Here is a 22,485-nt window from a genome sequence, read left to right as displayed (position 1 = left end):
GAGTCTAATTTTATCTTTTTACTTCAAAATAAAAGCTATAACATTTACTCCACAAAACCAAAAACATTGTGTCCACAAATCCCTCATTAACAAATAGACACAAAAACTTTGATATTCAACATAATACAATGTCATATATCACTATTTACGATAGACACAAAATTTAGATCAAAACTGTTTTGACTGACTAGTAAGAGTAAGATGGATAATTTGTATGGACAAGCACCCAATCCTCGCCCCCAACCCCAGTGCCTCTTTTCTTGGTTTGGGCCACTGCCCCTCAAAATGTCTGTGCACGGCCCTGGATAGTACTGTTGTACCATTTAGCGACTTAGTAGCAATCTGCTTTTTTAATACAAGTAAAAGTGTTAAAAAATGTATAAGGGGGTATTACTGATGTATTTTATGTTGTAGAATACTTCTGAATAAATCTGTAAAGTGTCACATTTGATGCTGAGGAGCGTAGAAGGGTATTTACTTATACAACCATTTCTGATCTCTTTCAGAGAGCAGTTACTGGCAGCTCTGCTCTCCTTCGAAGGCCAGCCTGCAGGGGGTGCTCAGCTCCAGCCCTGAACCGTCCGCTCGCCCCTAGCACCTGTGACGAACCTGTCTTTTCCGCCTGAAGCACACTGTCTTCGATGCTCCGTACTCTTCCTCAATCCTCATCAACTTTCACGTTCCATTATTCTCAGCCCTGCGACCTTCTCCTGCTCAAACCTGGCCGAAAGCGGACAGACCATGCACACGGCCTGTGCTAGACTTCGCCAAAATGACACAGGTATGCGTTGGCGCGTTCTTCAAAAATGAAGCGGTCTAAACCCTCGAGTGCACAGGGACGGAAAAAGAGAAAGGCAGACGATCAAAAGAAAGCCCAGGTAAGTCTTCTCATCTCATCCATAAAGGTGTCAAACGAAATAAATTTACTTCGTATTATCGATATCAACTTATATTGGACGGCATTGGACGTTTCATTGCTGTCACTAAGCTATCACTAGCTAGCTAGTTATCTACATATTACTACGCATTTCACTGACAATAAGGAAATCCAGACGAGCCAAATTTTAATGCTGCGTCAATTTTGAAGGTGAATAGAAATGCCAGAAACAACTGTTCATCTTTTATTATTTAAGATAGGGATAAAGCTACAAGAACTTGAATATTTTTATTTTGTAGTGGTAAGTACAGTGTATCCATAATAGCACTTTTGTTTGTAGAGGGTATAGTTAATCCAGTTTATAGGTCATAATTTGCTTAAGTGTCTTTACAGGTGCTTAAGAGAGTTTTTGCACAGTTTATGGAGTTAATATTTGGTAAATATCCTTGAACATTCTTTCTAGCATTTGTGTATGATCAATTTATTGCAGTTGATCCTTCAAGTCTTAATTTTCTTGATTAAGTGTTGGAGTGACTATAAAAGCATTTTTGTTTGTTCATCCATAGTTTGAGTCACAATCTCGCCTAGGGCAACCAAAGAGCTAGAGCCGCACAATGGGCCTGGCTACAGCTAACAGGAATGTTTTTTTTCTGAGGAGGAAAAGGAGCCAGTCGACTGTACAGAAAAGGAGCCAGTCGACTGTACAGAAAAGGAGACATTACAAAATGTGACATCAAATAGCGTGTAAACTAGGGCTGGGTATTGACAGATTTTCTGAGATTTAAATTTGACTCATTTCCTGTTCACAAGCTCTTAATTCAGACCTTACAGAATTAACTTCAACTGCCAAATTGTTTTGTTTAAAAATATTACAACAGCTTGGCTTATGAATATTAATTAGGTGCTGTAACACATAGTAATCTTTATTAAAAAGTGGGTGCTAGCTAGTAGGGGTGGCACGGTTCACAAAACCCAAGGTTTTAGGGTCACGGTTTTCGGTTCTGTACGGTTCTTGTTGTTTTTTTTTTAATCGTTAACACTCCAGAAATTTACATCAGCATATGATATATAGCTTAATCATCCACAATTGTTATATCATGTAGAAGTTGTTTCCTAACTGGCTGTCTACTGAGTCCAACACATTGGTGTAACATTTTTCATGTTAATCATGTCAATTTTGATCAGAACAATGCACTGTGGCTTTAATTCAGCTGACCTGATTAACAAATTTCACCATGAAGTGTTCCGTGTGTTCAGCAAGGGTTCACCATATGACAACCAGCGCTGTGAAAAGAAACAAAAATACACAAAAACACAACACTGCCAGAAGTTTTCGCCCAAACTTCAAAGGCATGTTTAAATTATTAAAACTAGAAGCATATCTTAACTTTTAAATGTTACATTTATCATGTGAACTACTTATATACAACATGTTATATGCATGTGTGTATGAAACAGAGGGGAACACGGTCGCATTTGCATCAGATATATGCTGCCCATCATAAATCAAAGCATGATACAGACAGGGGTCGGAGGAGAACACCGGAAAATGTGACAGAACGGACAATATTTGTCTTTATTTGCAATACACGAGCCGCGGTTCAGCTGCGCGAGACAGGGCACGCGCGGCTCCCGTTTTCCATACGCACAGTATCTGCCCTTCCTGCTATACGTCGCTGGCGCATCCTCCAACTCCGGGCAGCCTTCCTTATCTCTCCCACTTGCATTTCTAGTAGGGGTGTAACGGTACACGTATTCGTATTGAACCGTTTCGGTACAGGGCTTCCGGTACGGTGCACGCGTGTACCGAACGGTTATGAATGTAATGTTTAACAGTTAACAGTCGGCTTGTTGTAAGCGCGGAACACACTTCAATCCGAGTTCCCACACGAACATATTAAGTATTCAGTCCATATTATCATGAAATTCAAACTATAAATGACGTTTTGATGCTCTTTAATGTGCGTGACTGATCAGTGATCACTAAACACAGTTCAAGTGGCCGCGCGGCGCGCGCGCGTGACCGCGATCATTTGTGAACGGTGCACGCGTCGAACGGTTATGAATGTAATCTTTAACAGTTCACTGTCGGCTTGTTGTAAGCGCGGAACACACTTCAATCCGAGTTCCCACACGAACATATTAAGTATATAGTCCATTTTTATCACGAAATTCAAACGATAAATGCCGTTTTGACGCTCTATGTGGCGTGACTGGTCACTGATCACAGTTCAAGCGGCCGCGCGACGCGCACGCGCCTGAACGCGATCATCTGTGAAGGCGATCGATCATCTGTTACTAAAGATTCAAGAATAAACATGAATGACGATCTGAAGGTATGCTGAGGATACATTACAATTTACTGTCATGTATATATGTGGTGTAATCGCTAAATCAGTGTTTCAACTGCGGAAAGATGTCAATATAACTGCTTGTGAACTAAACAATGTCATGTAACGTTAGCATCACATTTACCTCAGGCAGTCATTCAGTGTCCACAGAATTTTATTCACTAGAGAAATCAACTCTTTCGCTAAATATATGCTCTATATTAGCCGTTATATTCATTATATTCTACTTAACCTGTTAGTGATGTCTTGATTATTTCATGCATGTTAAATAAACCTTTCATGAAAATGACAGACACTGTATATAAATTATTATATTTCAACAACGATTTGGAGAAAAAAACTATTTTATAATTAGATTTAGAAGTTAATGCAAAAACTGCCTTATGTGAAGTTTACATATTTGCACACAATGTGTTATTTGAGTGTTGATTATTATACCTAAAAATAAATAGCAACTGAATTTAGGCTAATAGTTTGGGCTCTGTTGTGAACCTTTAATATTAATGTGCAAGTAAGGGCTCCCTATATAATTTACAGAAATATCTTAAATAAACTTTTAGATATAATTTAATTCATTCAAGGACACTTTTTTCTCCAGTAAACCACTGTTAAATATAAAAAATAAATAAAAAGCAATTTTGTAAATCTGCTGTACCGAACTCGTACCGAACCGTGACTTCAAAACCGAGGTACGTACCGAACCGTCAGTTTTGTGTACCGTTACACCCCTAATTTCTACACATGACGTGACCTGCAGCACTACACTATTACTTTATTTTACTGTATGTCCACACACACACCTCTTATTTCGAGCGAAAAGGACACCCACTGTCTGAGGTAAAATGCGGGCACGAGGATACATTGCGCATGCTTCGAAACCGTGCGACGCACACGCTCCGAACCGAGACAAGCGAGCCGAACGGTTCGGTTTTTTTTCATGTACCGTGCCACCCCTACTAGCTACACTGTTAGCAATTGATGTAATTTTTACAATAAATTTTACAACAACGTATTGTATTCACGGTTTTCCTGTAAATGCAAATGCATGACGGGAAATTTTTGGTCAGTCCTGTAATATTATTGTATCTACACTGTAGAAGCGTTCTTTTACAGCAACCGCATAGCATTGTGGGATCGCTGCTGTTTGAATTTCGAAATTTACGCGGCCAGCCGGCCAACGGTACCAGAAGTATTCAACCATTTTTGGAAGAAGGAACATCTCAGGTATGTAACATGACATTTATTTTATAAGTCTATGGATTAATACCGGTGATCTGAGTGAGTGCTGTTTGTTTAGTTTGGTCTATTTCCGTGACATTAGCGTTAGGTCCCGTTACTAAAATTAGCTCGCCTCGACTCGCTCGCTCCCGGTAGAAACCTCCTGAACTGACCGCGGTGAAGTTCGCGTCTTACTCTATCCAACTTAACTAACTTCACCGTTAGTTAAGTTGGATAGAGTAAGACGCGAACTTCACCGCGGCCCTGAACGGTCAACACCGAAGGAATCATATACTAACGTAACGTTAGACAAACTCAGCAGCAGCTGTAACCGCCGCGGGAGTAAATTAGCTGCACATCGGCTCCTAGCTGGATTATTTCAGACACGGATTTGTTGTCAGTTATATCAGAACCAGAGCCGTTGATCTGAACGTCATCTCATCGGCTCGCCTTGTTACCTCGACGGGTACAGTCACAGTTACCTTACAGCCACAAGGCACGAGATTTTCACAATGGAAAAGCAAACATGGGGAATACAGTTGAGGCGAGCTGAACTAGTAACTAATGGAAAACCACCGCAATGACGATAGCTCAAAAAATGTTAGCATCATTAACATTGGCCCACTAGACTAACGTTAGACTGTAAAAATAAACATTAGTAGCCCGGTCAGCTTCCTTAGCTCAGGTTATTATTGCATCGATTACCGGTCAGGCTATTGTAACGTTATTATGACTTCTGTTTTGCTGTCTTGTAATTGACAACAGGTGTGGGTGAAGTCTTGGATGTCTATTAAGTAAAGAATGGCAGCAAGACCATCTACATTATTAAGACTCATGTGAGTATAACTTGCAAATACACACACACACACACACACACACACTTACTTTGGCTCGTTCTCTCTTCCAACAGTTATTTTGTAAATTGTTTGTGCAATACCATTGTGTTGATAATATAGTCTTCACACAGACTATCTATTCCAAATTATTCTAATATTCCATAGACAGTCTGAACTAGGGGTGCACCGATCCGACTTTTTCAGTCCCGATACCGATGCCTGGGCTTTGTGTATCTGTCGATACCCGATACCGATCCGATATATTGTTGAATTAATAATAAACTGTATATCTTCCACCTTATACCTTCCTTGAAGAGACTAAAGGCACCAGACTTTACTAACTAAACATAACTAAGACAAAATAACAGATGTATGTAAGGTGTTGAATTCTTATTTATTTAAAAAACAATTGTGCATTCAAATCTAAAATAGAATGTAATCTAACTTCTTTAAATAAATAAAATGTAGCAGTGGAAACAAAAAACAGTGTATTGGTCAAACATACAATAGTAATCTGACAGTTACCAAACATTTTTTTACACTACAGATAATTGTTTTGGTATATAATCATATCAATATTAAAAAGTAGCATTACAAATTAACAAATAGTCTAATTTTCTGCCATATGCAATTTAATAAAAATTTTCAGCTAGCTAATAACAACTTTGTTCTGGTTTCACCTCACTCCAGATTAAATGATTGTAGGCTAGGCCTATTTATTTTACTACACATTGTCAACAGAAATAAGATGAAATACTTTTGATAATTAAAAATAATTCTTACTACCCACTCTTGCTAAATTGGGTAAGCACACTTGTGTTCTCATTTCAGTTGCGTTCTGAGTAAATTAATAAACTGAGTTCATGAGTTCAGTGTTGGACAGATCAGTTGTTCTGGCCACTCGTTAAAATGATTCGGTTCAAAGGAGTCATTAGGTCACGAATCGGACATTAGCAGACGCGTTGTGTGCGAATCCCGTCTGTTAGAACATCGCGAAAGATGTCAACACACAGAAAACACTTCATAACTGGATATAATTTGTCTCCCGCTTATTGAAAGTATGCTTTATGTCAGCTGGTCAGAGAAGAGTCAATGTTTTTTGAGCGCAATTCACACCCAGTGATAATTCAAGGACAAAATTGTCCGAATGTGTCACGTGCAACATGGTTTCGGTCTTCCGAGCTTTTGATTTGGATTAATATGTGAAATATGAGAGCGAACACTGATTATTTTGAAGACCCAGAGAGCGCGCGCGGGGGAGGAGCTCTCAGATCGGTCTCTCTGTCACTCAGTCACAAGCGCAGCATCTGTTCTACATCACTCGTAAATCACAATAACTCATCAAATTAGGCTTTGGCCGTCAAAAAAATATCAATGCAGGAAAGACCCTGACTTTGCAGCAATACCCTCGAAACAGCGACGAACTAGTTGGCGTGGCAAGCGTGAAATATCTCCTCCACACAGCCGTGGCTCGCTCCCTTCTAGCATGCGACACACGTGAAGCTGACGAATGACGTAGGTTCTGCTGCGACGGAAAAAAAAACACCTGGATCGGCTTGTGGATCTGTTAATTTTTCCGATCCCCGATCCAGCTATTTTGTCAGTATCGCGGCCGATATCCGATCCTAATATCGGATCGGTGCACCCCTAGTCTGAACCGCTATAGGGAGTTGACTGGCTAACATCCTTTAACTGTTTTAGATGGTGTAGCATACATAAAGTATATTAAAAATATTAGCCATTTTTTTTCTTCTGTGTTGAGTGGACCATTTTCTTTGTCTCAAATTATATATGGCTGCATGGCATACTGTATGGAATATTAAAATAATAGTAATTGTAATTTGCTGTGTAATTTACCTTTTGTAATGTTTACATTTTTATTCCCTAGCCCAATGCCACAGCTGCTGATATCCAGAGAGAGACCCTACCCAGTACACCTTGCTTAATTGTGCAAGGTATATTCTTCCCTTTTTTGTTTAATAGCACTGTGCTGGAATTCTGCATGCCAACATCGCCACTTGTGTGTGTTTATGTCGTGCAGTTTTCTAGTGCTCTTTTAGTTATCATATTGTAATGCATTTCAGGAGAGACACTATGCGGACAAGTGGATGATGTCCATGGAACGACATCAACTTGCAGTATCCTAAAGAGGCCTCAAGAACTCTTGAATTTGTCCAAAGGTATGTTTAAACTGTTTACACACTAATAAAGAAAATAGATCTCTCATTCTCATATGGAAAGTCCCATTAATCACTTCCTTTTTGTCCAGTATTATTAGGCTCTATGATATACTATATGCATTGATGTCAATAGACAGGTTTACATCCAACTCATTTGCTCATTAAGTGCATTTGTACAAATTTGGCACACTCAAAAAAAACATTCTAATTAGAGAGCATTTCCATCAGCTCTGTTATCTCAACGAAATATCGAGTCAATCCACATAAAAGTTTTTATTCACATTAGAATATTTTATGTGAATTTTTTTCCAGTCAGGATTTCTTTTTCAAATATACATTAAAAAGTTGGATGGAGACCCAGCTATTGCCATAGTCTGACGGACAGCAGTTTAACATTACGACTTTCATTAATTAATTAATTAATGTCAAATTTGGTGAAGTATGGTTAAGGTATTTAGCAGATGCTTTTGTCCAAAGCGACATACAATATACAGTAGATGCATACATACAATGACATATATTGAAGAAAAACAATGTAAAAGCCAATGTAATTCTAAATGTTAAGTTTTTAAAGGGTTAGTTCACCCAAAAAAATTTAATCCTGTCATTAATCCTCTTTAAAACCGTAAGACCTTTGTTCATCTTCAGAACACAAATTAAGATATTTCTGATGCAAACCGAGAGCTCTCTGACCCCTGCATAGACAGCAATGTAACGAACACTTTCAAGGGCCAGAAAGGAAATAAAGACATCGTTACAATAGTCCATGTGACTCCAGTGGTTTCACCTTAATGTTATTAAGCCACGAAAATACTTTTTGTGTGCAATAAAACAAAAAAAATTACTTAATTCAACAATTTCTTCTAGCCTGTGTCAGACTCTTACGCTGTTCACATATTGCAAACAGTGCAGCGTTTTCAGAACGCTGGCTTACCATTGGCCGACACTGTTCACGTGAGCACCACGACGCATGTGCACAAGTCGTTCTGCCGTAGAACTAGGAAGTCTAACACAGATGAGAAGAAATTGTTCAATAAAGTCATTTTGTTTGTTTTTTCCGCCTAAAAATAATTATCGTCGCTTCATAAAATTAAGGTTGAACTACTGGAGTCACATGGAAGATTTTAACGACGTCTTTACTTCCTTTCTGGCCCTTGAAAGTGTTCGTTACATTGCTGTCTATGCAGGGGTGAGAGAGCTCTCGGTTTTCATCAGAAATATCTTCATTTGTGTTCTGAAGATGAACGAAGGTCTTATGGGTTTGGAACGACATGAGGAATTAATGACAGGATTTACATTTTTGGGTGAACTAACCCTTTAACAACTTAACATTTAGAATTACATTGGCTTTTACAATGTAAAAATGTTTTTTTTTTCTTCAATATATGTCATTGTATGTATGCATCTACTGTATATTGTGTCGCTTTGGACAAAAGCGTCTGCTAAATACCTTAACCATACTTTACGACTTTCATTAATTAATTAATTAATTAATGTCAAATTTTGTGATGTTAAACTGCTCTATGTCAGACTCTTCTGTTTAAATAAATGTCCTGCAGGGGAATGAATACCAACTCTAGATGGAACAGACACTTAACGACAATAGCTGGGTCTCCATCCAACTTTTTAATGTACATTTTAACCATTTGAAAAAGAAATCCTGACTGGAAACTGTTCAAATTCACATAAAATATTCTAATGTGAAGTTGTTGTAATATATAAATTGTTAATGTTAAATACATCAAGGTAGTTTTCTTCTATGAGCAAGTAGGAATTAGGTAACATTTTATTTTTTTACACTGTATTCATCAACAGATATGAAAACGTGAAACTTTTTTTTTTTTTTCTCTCTCTCTCTCCCAGGCGGGCAGCAAAGCAGAGAAGAGACACAGGCTCAACACAACTGTCTGCACCCTCTTAAGAACTCCTGGACTTTTGAGTTGATGGGCTAGTAGTGGTGTGAGCCTTTATAGTAAACCCCCCACCTCCCCCTGATGATGGGCTCTCTGGACATCTGGAAATGAGCTGGATTCTCCCGTGAGACTGTAATTTTTGTATGAAAAAAAAAAGTGGATACTTTTATAAGTCTGTAATGTGTTATTGCATAGTGTGTTAATAAAACAAAGAAAAGAGGCCATTGTATTGTTGTTAATTGCGGAAGACAGAAAATTACAGTATTTTATTGTAATATTTACAAATAACAGGAATATTTCATTGTAATTCTGTCCTGTAAAATTACAGGAAATTCCTGGCAACTGAGTTGCAGTAAAATTACAGGAAATATAATAAATTACAGCATTTTACTGTAATAATCACAGTAGTATTACTGTATAAATACAGTACTTTATTGTATAAAAAAAACAGGAAAAATACTGTATCTTACTTGCTGTAAATTTACGGCAACTAGTTGCCAGGAATTTCCTGTAAAATTACAACAAATTTTTAACAGTGTAGCTATTAGTAGCTTATAGGGGTGGGCGATATGACCTTATATCACGATATGTGTAATTTTATATCACGATATAGTTTATTTTTGTATTTTATTATAGGCCTATGAAAATGTTTTATACCATTTTCAATATCATAATTTTTATCACAATTTTCAATATCATTTAAAAAACCTAATACTAGCCTAAAAAACTCTCAAGCTTACATAAGACAAGTAAACTATGATGAAGAAAGAGCAAAGAAAACAAACTACAATAGAACAAAGACACAAATGAAATAGACCTACCTGAAAAAGCACTAGAAATAATGCATGGGTCTTCACTGTGTAAATGAAATATACATTTATTCTTATTAAAGTTACAAAAGTGATTCAGTCAAGAGCAGTTATGAAATTTCTCTTTTTTTTTTTAGTTTGTTTTCTTTTTTGACTGTTTATTTGCAAAGACATGGTCACTTTGACAAGGTATGTATTCAACTGTTCAGCTCTGCACCATCTGCTACCAGTGTTTAGGGTAACGCATTAAAAGTAACATGAGTTACGTAATCTGATTACTTTTTCAAGTAACTAGTAAAGTAACGCATTACTTTTCAAATTTACAACAAAATATCTGAGTTACTTTTTCACATTTATTTGACTGACAGCTCTCCTGTCCCCATGTTGAGAAAAATCGAGAGTAAGTGGAGAGGCTTTGTGTGTAAACATGATGGTTATTGTAGTTCTAGGGCCCTATTTTAACGATCTGAAACGCAAGTGTCAAAACGCGAAGCGCAAGTAACTTTGTGGGCGGGTCTCGGCGCTGTTGCTATTTTCCCGGCGGGATAAATGGCTCTTGCGCCCGGCGCAAATCTAAAATGGGTTGGTCTGAAGTAGCTTCATTATTCATAGGTGTGGTTTGGGCGTAACGTGAATAAACCAATCCGAGCGTCATCCAACATTCCCTGTAAAAGCAGGTGCGCAAGTTCCATAATGGATTGCTATTATTATGGCGTATTTACCAGGCGCACGCCAGGAGCGGTTCACAGCCGAGGAGACTGATGTTCTTGTAAGAGCAGTGAAAGACAGAGAAGTGAAGTTGTAATGTTGTACATTATGGTAAAGGTGATTTCACAGTCTTTTTTTTCAGTCTTTCAGTTTTTTCAGTTTTTCAGTCGATTTTTGTTCCTGGTTCTTGACGGACAAACCAATTTGTCAGATGTCCTTATATATATATATATGTCTTGCCACTATTGGGCAAACAGGTCTTATCCTTAATTATTACAATTAGCCTGAATCATTTGTAAGCTAGATTTATGCCTATTTTTTCACATCTTCGTGGCACACCACAATGATTTCCGTCATCTCATGTGTTAATATTTTTTTAGTGTAACAATTTATGATTTGCAAAAATAACTGTTGCATCTGTGTAGATTACATGAGCAAAGTGTATGCGCGTTGTGCACGCTATACATTATGGTCAAGCATGCGCCCTTAAAATAGCATAATGAACAACGCGCCACTGACTTTAGACTAGGTTTTTTCTGGTCAGTGGCGCAATTGTTTAATGGAACAGCAAAATAGCACCAGGGATTGTTTGCGCCGGAACACGCCTCCTTTTTTGCGCTGAACCGCCCAGGTAGCGCAAGTTCATTCACTAGTTTAGCGACGTGCTTCTGTGGAGGGAAAAGCGCGCTTTGCGCGGGTGCAAAATAGGGCCCCTAGACTCTCTCACTTGCACAATAAAGATTCAGTATACCTCAAAATGAATAAAATCAGTCAAATACAAAATCAGAGTATTATGCAAACCTCCAATAATTAATGTATGCATTTAATCTACCTTTATTGACCAATGTCTTGCTGCTGACCTTTGATGATTCAGTTAAACCATGAGCAAAAATTACTAGATTACTTTACTGTTCATACGTGAATTTGGATTTTGAACTCAGCCTGAGGCTTATAGGGATAGTTCACCCAAAAATGAAAATTCTGTCATCATGTACTCACCCTCAAGTTGTTTCAAACCTGTATGAGTTTCATTGTTCTGCTCAACACAAAAGAAGATATTTTGAAGAATGTTTGTAACCAAGCAGAGAGAGTAACCATTGACTACCATAGTATTTTTTTCCCTTTTTAAATTTTGGTATGAAGAGGTATTTACATTTGCACAAAAATAGAACTCTTTTTTGTTATAAAAAAACCCCCACACAAAAACAAGCCCAGCCCAGGTGAGCAAAAGTAACGCAAAAGTAGCGTAACACATTACTTTTCTTAAAAAGTAACTAAGTAACTCAATTAGTTACTTTTTAAGGAAGTAACACAATATTGTAATGCATAATTTTTCAAAGTAACTTTCCCCAACACTGCCTGCTACCTTACACTGACAGGCCTCTGGAACCCTGCTGCCCTTGCACGAGGCGCGCAGGCATAGACGCCATTAATGAAGACATGGCGACTACTATCATATGCAGGTAGTCACAGACACTGACCCATCAACATTGTACATTCCAGAATGAGTAGCTGAGACAGTCTGAAGGATGCAAATATTTCAAAAAGGTTTTATGTGTATTGGACGTCCTCTTAGAATTGATCATCAAATGGACAGAAAGGAACCGGGGCGAACAGCTTCCCGCTTCTTTCTTTTCTTGTCTTTCCTCTCGACTTGTTTAGTAAGAATAGACTTTCTTGGATGACGGTTATAAATATCAGTGTTTTGTTCAGTTGAAATATAAAAGGGCAGTATGACATAGCAGTATTTACTCTGCAGACCTTTATACTTCCTGACGAAGGTCCATCTAATTCAACATAAGCCTTAAGAGGCCTGTTTTTTTTCTTCCTCTTAGTCAAAAGATTCCTCAAGGAAAATAATTGTGTACTGTAGCTGTTCTTTTTTTTTTTCTTCTGCAGACTCTTTTTTTATCTGTACAATGCATTCCTCTAAAACTGAAATGTGTATACATCTATTAATGCACTGTATTTGGGACATTTAGAAAAAAAACAATGAAAGCAACTACTGTATTCTGAAGGCACAATATTATACTGTATTGTACAGCGAGTATGTGTTCAAATAAGTTGTGCAAAGATGGTAGCTTGAAGGTTGGAGACAGGCTATTTCTGTCATTTAGAGATTTTTTTATTGTATGTGTGATCAATTCAGACTCAGTTTATGTAAAAAAATTAAGTTTATTTGAAATTACAGCAAGTTGACATACTGAGCAGTATGAGCTGTGTAAAACTGGAATAATTAACATGATAGCAAAATGATAGGATTTTTTCAAAATGCAAGATTTTGTTGCATTCTCCCTCATTTAAAATGAATCTTGCTGTTTATTTGCACAATGGCAAAATTACATAAATGCAACTGAGTGAAAATATCCTCTTGGATGTTATAAAATGGAATGTCACATGCCTTTTGATGGTAAATTTCCCACTGAGGTACGTTGTATGGCATGCAAGTTGAAACACTTCGTTTAGTGGACGGTTTGTAAGTCTTTAAGTCTACAGTTTCAGTGATATCACATATTTTTCAGTTCACATTGAGCTTTTTACAATACATATTGTTTCAAAGCAGCTTTACAGAAAATGCATGTTTCTATGTTACAATTAAGAGTAATCTGTTCTCAGAGGTGACTCTGTCAAAATAATGTCCATTTACCACAACTGTACAGTTAGAAGATAATACAGATCATGCGGTTAGCTAAATTTGGGTATTCATTTAAGCAGAAACAATGAGCACGTAAAAGCAATTACAGTTTTGTATGTCACATAGTATAACTCCTCTTTGAGACGTCACTTACCTCGTATTACTTACCTGGTGAAACTGATCAAATGAGTTACTTAACCTCTGTAGAACTGAAGCATAATCGGAATAGTTCATATTTACAGATTATTATATGTTTTCCCAATAAAATAACACATTTTGTGCTTTTTTCACAAACATTGTGGTTTAATGTGGCACACAGCTGTGGCATGAATCTGCAGCAGAGGAGCCTTTCTCAGGCATCATGTCAGGAACCGCTGGGAAGCTGTTCAACTGGAGCTGCTATGACAGAGCTGTGGGACCATAGCGGGTTCTGGGGTTGCAGCAGCAGGAACCTTCAGGCCTGGACAAAAAGCTTTGGGAGCGGCAGCTCTGAAAAGGTACCTTGTCAAATAACCTCTTTGGTGCCTGTGACTCGAAATAGTTCATATTTACAGATTATTATATATTTTCCCAATAAAATAACACATTTTGTGCTTTTTTCACAAACATTATGGTTTAATGTGGCACACAGCTGTGGCATGAATCTGCAGCAGAGGAGCCTTTCTCAGGCATCATGTCAGGAACCGCTGGGAAGCTGTTCAACTGGGGCTGCTATGACAGAGCTGTGGGACCATAGCGGGTTCTGGGGTTGCAGCAGCAGGAACCTTCAGGCCTGGACAAAAAGCTTTGGGAGCGGCAGCTCTGAAAAGGAACCTTGTCAAATAACCTCTTTGGTGCCTGTGACTCGGACCTCTCTGACCTCAAAGGATCAGCAGCTGTGTCAGGAAACGTTATGGTGTTCTTCACAGTGATTTCTGGAGCGGGCTGACTGGATCTTTGGGACCCATTTGCCAATGGCAGGAATCTTTGGAGCAACAGTGCAAGGGACTTCAGAGACTGTGACTGTGGCGTCCTGGGACTTTTAAGTCAGGAATCTCTGTGGGGCCTCAGAAGGTTCTGGAGCAGCAGTGACAAGAACCTGTATGGCCTTCACTGGCATTTCTGGAGCGGCCCTGACGGGATTTCTGTGCCCAAGGCGGCTGAGAAAGTGAGCTCTGTGGCCAAGGAGCAGGAACCTCTGAGGTGGCAGTGCAAGGAACTTGTGAGATGGCTTGACAAGGACCTCTGGAAAGCTGAGTGTGACTCCACTACTAAAAAACGCTAAAACTACTGCCTTAAGCCAAGGTGCCAGACGCAATCAAGGCCTGCCCGCCCCGCAAGACGCTAAGGCTGGAGGGATGGAAAGGCTAACTTAACTAACTAAAACTAAACAAACTATTTACAATATGTCCACATCCCTAGGCGAGTAGTTCCGCAAGACGCTAAAACTACTGCCTCAAGCCAAGGCGCCAGGCGCAACCAAGGCCTGCCAGCCCTGCAAGACGCTAAGGCTGGAGGGATGGAAAGGCTAACTTAACTAACTAAAACTAAACAAACTATTTACAATATGTCCACATCCCTAGGCGAGTAGTTCCGCAAGACGCTAAAACTACTGCCTCAAGCCAAGGCGCCAGGCGCAACCAAGGCCTGCCAGCCCTGCAAGACGCTAAGGCTGGAGGGATGGAAAGGCTAACTTAAACTAACTAAAACTAAACTAACTATTTACAATATGTCCACATCCCTAGGCGAGTAGTTCCGCAAGACGCTAAAACTACCCCCTCAGGCCAAGGCGCCAGGCGCAACCAAGGCCTGCCAGCCCCGCAAGGCGCTAAGGCTGGAGGGATGGAGTGGCCACCGATGTCAGCCCGCCAGACGCAAGGCTGACCCTCTTCATGATCTACAGGGGGACCTGAAACATATTTATAAATTGTACAAGTTAGACAAACACATTTTATAAGGTAAAAAAATACAACTTGTCATCTGTGTAGTGGATGAGGATTGACTATATGACAGTTGAAGCAGGTATTGAAAGGAAGCTAATGTCTATATTCAGATAATCAATCCCAACAAAAAACAATAAGAAAATGTCAATATATCTTTAAACTCATTTAACTTATTAGACTCAGTACCTTGAACCAGTCCTGGAAGAGCATCTCCTCCAGATGAAGCCTCTGCTCTGGCTCGCTCTTCAGGCAACCCCGAATAAAACGGCAGCATTCTGTGCAGAAAGATGGAGATATGTCTGATTATTACCTTCGACTTTAAACTTGTTGTCTAAGCTGTAAAACTGGGGGAAATTCCTGCATTATCCATAATAACATCTATAAAGCCACTGTTTTCTCTGTTTTGCATGTTTAAGAGTTCCATTGTCCTTCTTTGTTGTAATGAAACTCTCACCATCTGAGAAGCCCGGCTGGAACCAGACATTAGCATCCATCAAATTTATGTCGGTGCTGTCTGGAAAAAGGCTGGTGATCATAGTAAACAGCAGCACCCCCAGCGACCACACCGTTGCCTGCTTCCCATGGTACTCGCCCTTCTCAAAGTACTCCGGAGGGCAGTACTGTTCTGTTCCTGGAGGAAAGAGTTTGTCACGTGTCAAAGTTTGCTTTACCACTGCATTTTTTATCACTTTACTCTGACTGAAATGGCATTTAATTTTTGTCAACAAAAATAATTTTATGCTGAGAATGTTGCATTGTGCATTGTTAATATCTCACTACGTCTCATCTGATTAAGACATGGTGTAACTGGACACTTGAGTTTAAGTCCCAAACTATAAGTTTGAAAGATACATACCAGAGTAGGTATCGTAGGACGAGTTTTTCAGGAGGTCCCCACAGCCGAAATCAATTAATTTGACCTCCAGGTTCTCTGTGTTGACCAGGAGGTTCGGCATCTTGATGTCCCGGTGGAAGACCCCCCGGGAACAGCAGACGGCAGCAGCCTCAATCACCTGCCACATTAAGTGACGTGCCAACTCCTCACTGAAGAGTCTGTCGTGAGACTCCCACAAACAGTGCATGTCCATGCAGGGCAACGGGCGCTCTAAGACCATGATGTACTCATCGGGATGGTCCTGCCAGTCCAGCTGCTCTATTATGTGGCGACAGCTGGGGCCTTGATTGGCCATAACTGTCAGGGCCACCTCAAGAGGAACTGGTCTGGGATGGTCAGGCTAGAAGACAGATAGTTTTCATGAAAATCAGATTGAAGTGGTTTCTCAAATGAGGATTTTGTCCAGTCTGTTCATCTATTGAAATAAAATGTTGTAAATTGCAAACAGTGACTAAGAGGAGATGACATAGACAGCTCAGTCTACTTACAAGGCTGATGTATGGCGTGTTCTTAGTCTTTGCTGTGAATTTCACAGCCACCCGAAGGCCATCCTTGCAACGGGTCCCTTCATACACCGTGCCAAATCCTCCTTTCCCCATTTTCTTGCCGATGGCGTATTTCCAGCAAATGTGGTCTGTTAAAAAAGAATTATAGTTATTTTTATTTTTGTATTGTTTAATAAAGCAGTGTGCTACAGTGTGGCATATTTATTCTAACTGGGGTTAAAAATATGTTAACATTGTTTCTAATTCTCATATAATTAATATATTTTTAATCGCATATTAATTGAGAAATATATAGAATGTTTGTACTTTAAAAAAATTAATTTACAGGAAAGTCAAATTCCCCCTTAGGGCAAATGAGGGCAAAATTTTTCTTAATCTGAGCGGTACAAGACTCAGCTACTTTTCCTAAATTTGCCCCCTGAACACACACAAATAAAATTGACTCAATTCTACAATGTTAATAGCTTGAAAAAAAAAAAAAAACCTCCTTAATCCCTTCTTCGTGGACAAAAATGGGCACCAATAGGAATGAATGGGAAAAATAAAAAAAATCCAATGCAGATCATACATACACACAAATAAAGGAGTGAGCCCATTCTCAATGTGGCAAACACATCCACAAAAGCATTGCATTGAAAGCCATTGAATGAGCCTATAACAGAGTGATTTTTTTTTTTTTTGTAAATAAAAACAGTCACTCACACATACACAAACAAAGGTATTAAAAGAGCCAATAACTGGGCTTTTTTTTTTTTTTTAAAGTGCCAATCAGCCACTGCAAAACAAACACACACACACACACACACACACTTCAAAGTCAGAATAAAGTCCTGCTGCAAGATTTGTTGACACTTCCAAACAAAACGTGTTGAACATTGTTTATTTTTATATGTTTGATACCATTTACTTGTATAGAGATTTTGTTAGGTTTATTGTTTATTCTTACCTGTTTGGTGCTTTTTTGAGTTATTGAAGTTTGATGTTTTTTCTTAGAAATAAATGATTTTGCATTTTCTTTATAGCATGGTCATATTTGTCTGTAAGCATATTTTGGCATCTTTGTATAGTCTCACCCAACACAAATGGTTCTTAAAACATTCTATAATTATAACTTGTGATAAAATCTAAAACTTAAGAGGTTAAGGTTGTTAAAACATTTGTTTACTGAGTTCAGCCCATATGCAGCCATTGAGTTCTATTGCCATCTAGTGGCTTTTGATATTTTAGCTTTTTAAAATATTTGTATACCATCATATGTCACCAGCTGTCACCAAAGCCACCACATTATTAGGTTTTGCCTCTTGACTTACTGGAATGATTTTTTTTACTGAAGTAATGAAATATTAAATATAACATAAAAAATAAGCATATTTTACATTAAAAAATATGGTACTTTTTAAGAGGTAAATAAATAAATTAATACCCCAAAAATCACATAAAAGGCATAAATTGATAGAATGTATTTTATCGAAGATGGTGACATAACATTTTTTTTTTTTTTAAATGTGGGATGTGGGAGACCTTCATGGCCAAATTTGTCCACGAAGGCGGGATTTCTTGGGGGTTAAAATGACGAAACAAAAAATAAATAGAAGAAATGTTACAGCTGCATTATTTAAACTTAAACTTTCGTTTATACATATACACCTTAAATAATATATTTGTGCGTGTTTTATTTTGGGTTATGACAGTAAACTCACCCTCGATGGTCAAGATCTCATCACAGTCCAGCTGTCTCTGCAGATGTGGTGAAATCTCACCCACTGACAGACTGGCTGAACTGCCCTGATCTTGAAGCAGGACGTCCTCCACTTGCTGGTCCTCGGCAGTAGCAGGGGAGACTTCAGGACTACTGGAAGGAGGTTCCTGATGATCATTGTCCTCAGTACAGGTGATATCCTGTAGAGAAGTCTGATCTAAAGAGAGGAATATCAACCAAAAGCTTGTTTTAATCAAATAATATCAATACATTTTTTTTTTTTTTTTAAATGTGGGAAACCTTCATGGCCAAATTTGTCCACAAAGGTGGGATTTTTTTGGGGTTAAGATGACGAAACAAAAAATAAATAAATAAATGTTACAGCTGCATTATTTAAAACTTAAACTTTCGTTTATACATATACACCTTAAATAATATATTTGTGCGTGTTTTATTTTGGGTTATGACAGTAAACTCACCCTCGATGGTCATGATCTCATCACAGTTCAGCTGTCTCTGCAGATGTGGTGAAATCTCACCCACTGACAGACTGGCTGAACTGCCCTGATCTTGAAGCAGGACGTCCTCCACTTGCTGGTCCTCGGCAGTAGCAGGGGAGACTTCAGGACTACTGGAAGGAGGTTCCTGATGATCATTGTCCTCAGTACAGGTGATATCCTGTAGAGAAGTCTGATCTAAAGAGAGGAATATCAACCAAAAGCTTGTTTTAATCAAATAATATCAATACATTTTTTTTTTTTTTTTAAATGTGGGAAACCTTCATGGCCAAATTTGTCCACAAAGGTGGGATTTTTTTGGGGTTAAGATGACGAAACAAAAAATAAATAAATAAATGTTACAGCTGCATTATTTAAAACTTAAACTTTCGTTTATACATATACACCTTAAATAATATATTTGTGCGTGTTTTATTTTGGGTTATGACAGTAAACTCACCCTCGATGGTCATGATCTCATCACAGTCCAGCTGTCTCTGCAGATGTGGTGAAATCTCACCCACTGACAGACTGGCTGAACTGCCCTGATCTTGAAGCAGGACGTCCTCCACTTGCTGGTCCTCGGCAGTAGCAGGGGAGACTTCAGGACTACTGGAAGGAGGTTCCTGATGATCATTGTCCTCAGTACAGATGATATCCTGTAGAGAAGTCTGATCTAAAGAGAGGAATATCAACCAAAAGCTTGTTTTAATCAAATAATATCAATAAAATATTGCAATGCATACACATATTAATTCTTCATTATGGGGAAATTTGGTTACATGACATCTTGAAAGATTTGTCTTCCAACTATGTTTCATCTATTTATCACATGTCTTGGAAAATAAGTCATTGATCAGCATTTTTTATGTATGATTGCAATGAGACATTTATATTGTGTATAAATTATTAAAGGTTAACTAAACCCAAAAACAATTTTTTTTTATCTGTAATACTGGGGCTTTATTAATGCTGTTCATTGATTCGAGGAAATGTTTTAACATTTGAGTATAAAGTGTTTTAATTCTATAAAATATGGTGTTAAACCGCCAAAGTGCTGCCCTCTTAAGGTTGAACGGTGGCTACTGCAGTTGAATTTTCCTATTCCGCGCAAGTGGTTGCCGTGGTAACGGACAACAAAAACGTAACGTGTTGGCCTTGGTGACGACGTATATAGTATAACTTATTTGAGGAAATCCGTTTATAATAGGCTTTTAGGTCTGAACTTATTGATTCAGTTATGAAAATACATCGTATATCAGATATCTGATCTATTTTTAGTGGCATTCAGTGTAAGGATTTGACTGTTCATAGATTATGTCAGTTCTCTTGCGCTGCTGCTTCACTGGCATCGTCGGCATCGGGAGCATTTTTCAAAAATTGCCAGTGGGTTAAGCTCTTTTAGTTACCCTTTAAGAGACTTTTTGATGTTTTGCTTGTCATTTAGCCTACCATCAGTACAGCTCCTGGATGGGGGTTCTTCAGTGTCCTCTTCCACCTCACCCTGCTCCACATGCTCATCCTGAGCTTTGGTGGATTCGGGGCGAGACAAACAAAAGAAAGAGGCAAAAAACTTTCTAATCCTCCTCTTTTTCTTTTTCTGCTTCTTCTTCTTTGTCTTCTCCTCCCCTCTCTCCTGCCCGCCTCCCTCACCGATACCCATAGGCGTATCGTCGGGACGAGGATGGTGCTCCGCCTTGTGGTCGGTGGGTGTCAGTGGTGTACTGAGATTTACCCAGGGCACACACTCACCTCCTCCCTCCGCTTTCTCTTTACGAGATAGTCGCTGTCCCATAATCAACACGATAAATCGCTATCAACAACTGCAAACACACCGTAAACACTGTTAATAACACAACTCCTTACTCGCTACAAAGTGAGCTGGTGAATTTCACGCCTTATATAGTCCCGCGTCAACGTTCTATTTCCTCTATGATGTATGTTATAAGGGCTCAGCAGAAGATTCACAAAAATTCAAGGAATGTCTAATGATGCCAGTGATATTTGTGTGTGTTTGTAAAATATGAAGGTATTAAAATCGCATTCAAACGTATAACACATACAGTAGTGGCCAATAGCCTAGTTATGTCCGGTCTAGGAAAATTAAAAAAACAAATATAGGCCTATAGCCTCCGAACATCACATTTTAAAATTTCATATTTTTTCATATATTGTTTCACCGTTTGTATTTATTAATCTTTGTGTGTTTCAAAAAGTATAATAGTTCAATATTACTGCATAAATTAATATTTTATTATTGTTGTTATTGTTGTTAGGCATAATAGCCTCTTATTATTACAGATTTCATTTTAAACATTTAATAGAGCACAACTTTGAATGTAGGCCTAATTCTTTTTTATTCTTTTTTTTTTATATATATATATATATAGCTAGAAAGCATAAAGACTTGTTTCATTTGTGCAGTGGCTCCCAAAATATTTGTCCACATTTAAATCGGATGTAGACACTCAATAGAAAACTTATGTGATCTTGACTTTACACATTCACTAGCTGGTTAAAAGTAAATGCAATAATGAATGGCTCAGAGAAGTGGAGTTAGTTTCTAGGAAAAATTTGAATCTTTTTGAGGATAATGCACTGACTTATTTTGAGTGTGGCTGAACCGTCCAAATACTTTTTGAGGCCACCGAATGACATGTAAAACACAAAAATTGACTCTTGTGTGAATGTATTCCACAATGTATTTACCCAAAAGCCATTACAAAAATATAATGATAGCCTATTTGGAATTATGCTTTGCAATCATATCGGTGGTCTCCCCTCAACCACCACCAGTGTTAGTTATTGTCCTTTTATGTTTTAGTGTTTGAAACCAACATATGAAACCACTACTAAAGAAAATAATTTGTCTAATTGAATTTTTTGTCTCAAAGTCGAGATATTGCCCTTGTGACATCTTTAATAGCCTAGAACTAGACTCATTTTGGTTTTGCCAAATAATTCATATTTAAAGGGTTAGTTCACCCAAAAATGAAAATAATGTCATTTATTATCTACTCACCCTCATGCCATTCCACACCCGTAAGGTAAATTAAGATATTTTGTTGAAGGCTCAGTGAGGCCTGCATAACCAGCAATGAAATTTCCTCTCTCAAGATCCATTCATTTACTAAAAACATATTTAAATCAGTTCATGTGAGTACAGTGGTTTAATATTAATATTATAAAGCGACGAGAATATTTTTGGTGCGCCTCAATAATGACTTATATAGTGATGGCTGATTTCAAAACACTGCTTCATGAAGCTTCGGAGCGTTATGAATCAGCATGTTGAATCATGATTCGGATCACGTGTCAAACGGCCAAACTGCTGAAATCACGTGTATCACCAAATATTGGATTAAATCTTTTTGCCAACTTGATTACTTAACTGGTTTTGTATTTATTTTACTTTTTGACTGATCATAGGCCTCAGTGA

The 22,485-nt window shown here is 38.2% G+C and overlaps 1 long non-coding RNA gene across 1 annotated transcript; it reads left to right on the top strand.

Annotated features, from left to right (window-relative positions):
• The first annotated feature begins 600 nt into the window (after positions 1 to 600).
• On the top strand, positions 601 to 17,318 carry LOC307140865. The gene is made up of 3 exons (XR_013818293.1): positions 601 to 878; positions 13,847 to 14,024; positions 14,159 to 17,318. It is a non-coding gene; the product is annotated as an uncharacterized lncRNA (long non-coding RNA).
• The last annotated feature ends 5,167 nt before the right edge of the window (positions 17,319 to 22,485 follow it).

The sequence above is a fragment of the Gobio gobio genome (genome assembly GCF_949357685.1).
Source record: "Gobio gobio genome assembly, chromosome: 17".
NCBI lineage: Eukaryota > Metazoa > Chordata > Actinopteri > Cypriniformes > Gobionidae > Gobio > Gobio gobio.
The sequence above is the reverse complement of the archived record's forward strand: the minus strand, read 5'-3'. Positions and strand labels throughout refer to the sequence as shown.